This window comes from Gavialis gangeticus, unplaced genomic scaffold, assembly GCF_001723915.1.
Source record: "Gavialis gangeticus isolate Ggan-Ray unplaced genomic scaffold, GavGan_comp1, whole genome shotgun sequence".
Taxonomy (NCBI): Eukaryota; Metazoa; Chordata; order Crocodylia; family Gavialidae; genus Gavialis; species Gavialis gangeticus.
Window position 1 is genome coordinate 16,519,213 of NW_017729034.1, and position 7,661 is coordinate 16,526,873.

General features: G+C 42.6%; 1 protein-coding gene across 1 annotated transcript in view; it reads left to right on the forward strand.

Annotated features, from left to right (window-relative positions):
- The window catches only part of CLCN1 (chloride voltage-gated channel 1), a 106,609-nt gene that overhangs the window by 51,411 nt on the left and 47,537 nt on the right, over positions 1–7,661 (forward strand). The window lies entirely within an intron of this gene.

The following is a 7,661-nucleotide window of genomic DNA, read 5'->3' on the forward strand; positions in this document are numbered from 1 at the left end:
TGTAGTAGCATAACAAGGGTGGGGTGACTGGGGCAGCTGCCCCAGGTGCCTGCTTGGGGTGGGTGGGGGCAGGGGTGGAATGGAAAAAATGCTGCTGATGCTGCCATGCAATTACCCTGGCAGTGGCAGCAACCAGAAGTTGCCGCTGCCCAGGCGTGGCAACTGCTCTGGGTACTCAGTTACATTGTTAAAACTCTAGAGAACAGCCTAGGGATGCATGCAAAGTGTCGATAGGGAGAACGTACCAAATGGGATTTAATAAGCTATGATAGACCAATCAATTACAAGACAGAGGAAGTGGCAGTGAAAGATCAGATATACAACTCAGTAAATTATGAGGGACTGTCCAGGTGTTTACAGAAATATGTTAGAGGACACACTAGTTAGGAATATGGACAGCCAAGTTGTAGTATCTGATAACATTTGTCCCTTTGTAATCCTTTTGGGCCAGATTCCATTCCACCTATCAGGCATGTAAGCAGACTTAGGTGCTTATGTATATTCTTTCCATCCTCCTTGAATCCCTGAAAAACTGTTCATGCAAAAGGTTGGTGGGCCTGCTTCTCCCTACTACTTTTTTATGACTCAGCTTTAAGAGTAAGATGACTGCCTGTTACAAAAGTAGATGCATTAGTGGACTTGAAAAGAGTAGAATAGAATTGCACTTGGGTACCTAAGTCTACTTAGATGCTAAACAGAGGGAATAAATTCTGACCCTTTCCTTATATACAGATGTACCAAGTAACTTTTATATAAGGAGCAGTTTATTCTAGAAGATGCATATATAAAGCATAGCTAATCATAGGAACTATCTACATGTCTGCTATAGAAGTAGTCTGTGTAGTGCGAAGATCATTGTAGTGACCAGCTGTGTATTAGTGTTTCGATAAACTACAATTACATACATTGGCTGGCTTTGTGTACAGACTGATTCCTTGTAGAAGCTGGCTGTGTAATGTAACTATAAAAGATGTTTATAAAGATTGGATCAGTATAAAGACTAGTGCACAGTACAGAGATTGGTGGCATGCAGATACCACTGTAATTGCAGCACAGTAGACCTGTCTGTGCATACTGACCAGATATTGAGGCTAGAGAGCAGCTTACCCTACTAAAAACTGGCAGTGTATAGAACCTGGCTCACTACAGAAGAGATGGCTGCATCTGCTATTGGCTGTTGCTTTGTTTCTGACAACATGAGGACTAACCTTGTGGCTGAGCTCCCTCTAACCCTGGCATGCCCTTCTGTGGCTGGGCTTTCTGTTCCAGAATGTGTACAGGCAGCTCGATCTCCTGGTGGCGGCTTGCGCAGTTGGAGTTGGATGTTGCTTCGGGGCTCCTCTTGGAGGCAAGTGTCTTCTTATATACAACATCTTACATATACCACATTTACCATCTAACTATGAAATCTCATACAGCCCAGGGAGTCCTACTTGGTTCCTTTTTAGTTTTGTGGTGAAAAATGTTCCTTTTCTCATGTATTCACAGAGAATAAAAAGAAAGGGAAGAGAGGGAGAGGTATTATGGAAAAAAATATCAAAGTGGTGAGATGTGCCCAGGAATTGTTATTAATATTGGTAGAGCCTGATGGGTCTTCATGTACTAGGAAGATCTCCCAAAAGAGTTTGCAGGGAAAGGGTAATGCTGCCTACACAACCATTAAGGACCTCATCAGATGGCAAGAGCCAAAGAACAAGCAAGTCAGGAACCAAAGAACATCACACGAGGGTAGGAAGTAATGTTGGTCACAGCAGAAAGTGAAATCACTCATGAATAGGAAATCACATTACTGGTGACCACAATAAATGATTTATTAATAGATAAAGATAACAGAGACTTTGAAATATGACTGTGGAGCAGACATGCAATAATTTATCCATGTCTCACACTCATAAATCAGAGTAACTTCTTTAGCTTTCTAAATGTAACAAAGTTACATCTTCCTATATCTAGGATCAGCCAAGGCTCATGGCAACAGCACCATTCAGTCAAAGGAGGGAAAACTGATGCATCCATCATTTTTCATCAACTATTCCCCTTTTTCATTGTGCGTGTTGAACAATGCCTCCTCATCCATGGCTTTGTCGTTCTGCTTAGTACCTTGAGTGTACTTGATTCTTATAGTTGTTTAAATATTGTGTGATTTCCTTAGGGCAAGCAATTTATTTGCTGTCTTTAGATGGAATGAGTAGGGGCTACTCATTGGGCTACAATTTATACAATAAATTGGGCTACAGTTCATACAATAAATTGTAGCCCAATTTGCAGAAGGGGTTTGTTGTATGATGGCTTACCATGAACAAAAGAAGCTAGTTTGGCATCTAACCAATAAAAGTTTCTTTGATACTGAGTGAACTGGAAAAGCTTAACATGAAGAAAAGAGGAATCAAGCTCAGAAGGCGAGACTAAGGGCTGTATCTAAGGATGGAATAGCAGCCTAGGCACTGCCTCAAGGGAGAGGTTAGATCTCAGGCTGCCTAAGAACTGTGAGAATGGCTCTGGTTGTGAGTCAAGCATCTAGCAGATGAGCAGGCTGTGACTGGCTAAAAACCAGCAGCAGTGTATAGGAGGAGTGGCATACAAGCAGGAGACATGAAGTTGTCAATCTCTGGATGCTAGCAAGACAATGAAAAGGGAGTCCCCTACCAGAACACAGGCCCTAGCGCTGAACTCTGGCCAGTGGAGTCTGCAGGCCAACACTTCATTGCCATTAGGATTAGTATTATTGTCCAAGTCGTTGATAATATCCTATTTAGACCTATAATATAACATTTTTATTTTGTGTTGTTTTTGGTCACTTATGCAAACAATATCAAAACATTAATTTGAAATGGAACAGGTTCAAATAAAGACTATTAGGTTTTTTAGGAAACTGGAGAACCTATCACATGAGAGCAAAAATTTGAAAGAATTTGGCTTGTTAAGCTAGGCAAAATGAAGGGGTATAGAGGATATGTATAAATGCCTTCATGAGGTGAATACAAGGGTGGGAGAAGAATATCTGGTAATCTATGATGTGGTTGAAAGTAACCACATCATAGATTTCTTTCTTTTGCTTGGGAAGTGTCTGGTAATCCAGTGGTTCAAGGTTCTTGCTGGCTGCCTGTAGACTTTTTTTTTTTCTTATGAATGCCTTCTTTGGCTTTTGGGATTTTTTTTTTACTTCCTCTGAAACATTGGGTAATAGATATGGTACAGATGGAAACTGACTAGGATACACAGACTTTCCTGCTGGTACTTGAAGTTGAAGTAGTTCAGGTGCCTAGCTGCAGGGCCTCACTCAGGGTCAAATCAAATGCTAGATTTGCAGTTAGGAAGCAAATTTTCCCCAAGTCACATTAACAAAGACTGCCTTTTTTACTAGCATGGTCCTCTTTCTTGGGTCATCTGACTATATTAAGTCAACAATTCCCAATCATAGCAGTATGAAGGCAGTGATGATGCCCATGTCTCCCTGATTCTTCACCTGTGGTGCATTATAGTCTTTTTTTTTTATGGGGCATTTTGTGGCTGTGGTGTATGAGAAGGATTGGGGTGGACATCTTCTAGGACATTTTGGGAACTTGCCTGCCTACAAATCCAGGAGACCACAAAAACAAAACAAGGAACAAAATTAGTTTTTGAAATGAGGTGCTGCTAAATGCAGAAGGAGAGGTCTCTGGAGTTTAGAACGTTTTAGAACCCTTCTGTACACCTACCTTCTGATCCCTTTAATCCTCATAGCACTTGGTAAGACCAGTCAAGACACAGCCAAATATATTTTGATGGCTCTGGTATGGCAAAGACAGCTTGGGTTTTTGCACTTCTATTCCTCTTTTCCACACCAGCAAAGGATCTACTTTGTCTGCTTCTAGATCTGCCTTCCCTGTAAGGAAGGATAATCCAATGCCTGGATTTGAAGTCTGTCCACTTCTATGACCTGGGAGTTGGATGCCTGTTGCTGATAGAAGGGTTCTTTTTTTGTCACTGGTTCATGCATGACATCTTGATCTGCCTTTACGAGACAGCCTTATGTTCCACAGTGGATGAGTTCCTCTTCCTGATGCAATAAGAAATCTCTAAGAATAAGAAATGTGTAACACTGATACCCAAAAATATGGATGATTTTTGGGAGTTGATATAGAGTGACCCATCCTCAAGATTGGACAAAATATACCGAGCAACAACCTTGCACTACATCTGTCCGTGAGCGTAAGTTGAGGTAGATTTTTCTCAAGCTATTGAAGGATCTAAATAAGGTGTTCCTACTTGCAAAGGGTCTCGGTCCTGCATTTAACCTCACTCTAGTGTATTTGGTGTTCTTTGGTTCCCCATTTGAAATAATGGCAATATGTTCCTGTTGCACACATGAAGGTTGCTTTTCTGATGGCCAGTGCTTAGTGAAAATGGTTGAGAGAGCCAGACCCAGACAGTGAGCCCTCCTTGCACTGTTGCCTCTTAAGGACTGCCCACCCTCACCCTTCAGATTTCTATTAGAGATGGTCTTGAAGTTCAACTTTCAATTCTCCACATAATTCCTGAAACCACGTATGTTTAGGATAGAGGCATTTCTTTTATATTTCTTTGATAACCTTGGTTATGAAATATACATTGTTTTTTACTTACAGACAAAACTATATAAGTCACTTTTTAGGGTTTTTCATTTTATTTTATTTTTTGTGGCCATAGCAAAGAGAATGAAAGGAAAAGATTCTTCAAATATAATCTGAAATCTATACAGGGAAGGAAATAGCTAAGATGTGCCCATCTACAACTATTACAGCATACTCTCCCAGAGTTCAAGTAACAATGGCATTCATCTTAGTTGCTTTACAGCTGTCTATCTTCATGTGTTCATAAGACACTGTACCATCTCTGGAGCTTCTAGATTAGATACTTGATTTGACAAAGAAGTGTAGAATAACTGAATCATAAAAAGTAGGGATGTAAGAAACTCCTAAAGGTCAAAATGTCCCCCTGCTGGCCAAAATGTCTCTAAGGTTGGCTACATAAGGCACACGTTTGCATATGGGCAATCCATCTCAAAAAAATTCCAGTTACTGTACTGGTAACTTTTCAGTTTTCTGGCCATTAGTCAACTCTTTACCCAAGGGTCCTTCCATTTGGATAAAAGATTATTAAGGTTTAAACTTTCTGTCATTAGCTCCATTATCCAATATAGAGGTACAATTAAAATGGACTTTGTAATTAGATGCATGTAGTGACTCCTTAATATCAAACAGAATTCATAAGTTATATTTACGGTAGTATAAGAGTGATGTTGTACTTAGGATGGCCCAGAAATTATGTGAAAGGCAAGGATTTCGTAGGGTGATAACGTTTATTGGACCAACTATGTAGTTGGTTATATTTATATCAGTTGTAAGTTATATTTAGGCATATTCTCCAAATCAGCAGAAAAGTGGTAGCAGCAGAGAAATTAATCTCTTTGTACATATACCTACAAACTGAATGGATCCATGAGTCTTAAAGAGTATAGAGGCAAATACCTAAGAATACTGAAATACTGCTATGCCATTTTTTCATAGGGCTTTTCTGTACATAACCATGATTTAACTTCCTGATTCTGACACAACTGCATGCAGAGGTCATTTCTTTTCTAGCTGCCTGTTTTTTTTAGTTCATTTCATACCAAAAATAGAAGCTTTAATATCTTTTCCTTTTGGGGCAGATTAATTTTCAGGCCATTTCTTGTTTCAGTACATATTTTTCTGAGGAACTATGTTTTCCTTTCCTTTAATTTTTAAAGAGTGGATTTCAGTGGGTTTATTCAAGGCTATAGTAGGGCTGCCTATACATGTATACATGTGCTTGGAAGGAAGGAGGAGGGGCATTTTTATTAGAGTAATTCCCAGACAGCCGCTCTAATTAAAATAGCTCATCATCACATATAAAGTCCCCCTGCGTTTCAAAATGGCCACAGGGGTGCTTTAACTAAAGTTCATTCATTCAGCCCTGTGAGGAGAGATTAAGGGACCTGGATCTCTTCAGCCTCCACAAGAGCAGGCTGAGAGATGATCTTGTGACCACCTACAAACTCATTGTGGGGGGCTGGGCTAGCGGGGAGCAGCAAGGAACCAGGGCACCTCTTGGGGTAACAAGGAACAATGGTCACAAACTGACAGAGCAGATTTAGGCTAGATATCAGGAGGAACCTCTTCACTGTAAGGGTGGCCAGAACTTGGAATGGGCTTACAAGGGAGGTGGTGCTCTTCCCTACTGTAGCAGAGCACTAAGGTGCCTGATACGGAAAAGCAATAGTATGGGCTCAGGTGCTGGTTGCTAGGGGCAACCAGGAGGAGCTAAGGGCCCACACCTGGTGAGTCAGCTGACCAGAAGAGGCAGGGCTGACCACTATAAAACATAGACAGGAGGCAGTGGGTGCTTCCTCTCTCTCCCTCTCCCAACCGGCAGCCGGCCCGAAGGAGCACTGTTAGACCAAGGAAAAGAGCTTGGCCCTGAAAGGGCAAAAGGGAAAGGCCTGGAGGTACAAACCACTAGTTTTACGGGTGCGAGATGTTGCGTGGTTTAGAGAACGTTTTAGCCAGGAGGCTTAGATTTGAGTTATAGCCGACTGGTTTGCGTTATTGCTTTGGTTGTTCTGTTGTTACACCGGAGGACTGGGTGAGGCTACTAGGGGTTGAAGGAGGCCTCATAGGGGCTCCCCAGTGGTGTGGGGACCCCGGTGCCAGAGAGGGCACAATGTTCGGGGGTGTAGCGATCCCAGCCCCAGGGCGGGGCCATGATTGTGAGAGAAGCCCCAGGGCGGGCAGGCACAGGCCAGGGAGCATCCGCAGGGGCGCGGGCAACTGTGAGAGAGGAGAGAAGCCAGGGCGCGTCTGAGGGCGCAGAAAGGGATTGACCAAACAATGCCCAGTACATCTGCGAGGCTTGGGGCATGGTACAGGGGTGGTTGGAGCCACACATAGCCCATAAGGCTGGGGTGCACCAAGTCACCTGACAGAGCACAGACTGGCATACATTGGGGCACTGTGTCAAAGAGGACAAAAAGGCAGGCTCCCTTAAACACTGTTAACATCAAGGACCTGGCGGGCGAGATGGTGAGGGTGCGTTGACACCAACTTGGCATGGTAGGGGTTGCTAGGGGAGTTCACGGCACCCTTAGGTTCCGCCCTGTCACACCTACCTTGAGGGTCTTGAAGAGAAGGCTGGATAGACATCTGCTTGGGGTCATCTGACCCCAGCGCTCTTTCCTGCTCAGGCAGGGGGTCGGACTCGGTGACCTGTTGAGATCCCTTCTGACCCAAACTTCTATGAATCTGAATCTGTAGGGGACACATACTGAAATTAGTAGATGACGGGTGTAAAACTAACAAGAGAAAGTACTTCTTATGCAGCATGTACTTAACTTGTAGAATTAATTGCCAGAGGAGGTGGTAGACACAGATAGCATAGCCAGATTCAAAAAGGGACTGGATAAATTCATGGATGATAGATCTATTAATGGCTATTGTTTGGAGATGTTTCCTTTGGCATCTCTAAATCAATAATGGTGGATGTCACAGAGTTCAATGTTCTCCCTGTATAAAACATTAATTTCTGCCACTGTCAGAGACAGGATACTGGGCTAGATAGACTGTTGGTCTGACACTGCGTGGGACTTTTTATGTTCTTATTCATCTCACTGAGCCACTTACCTC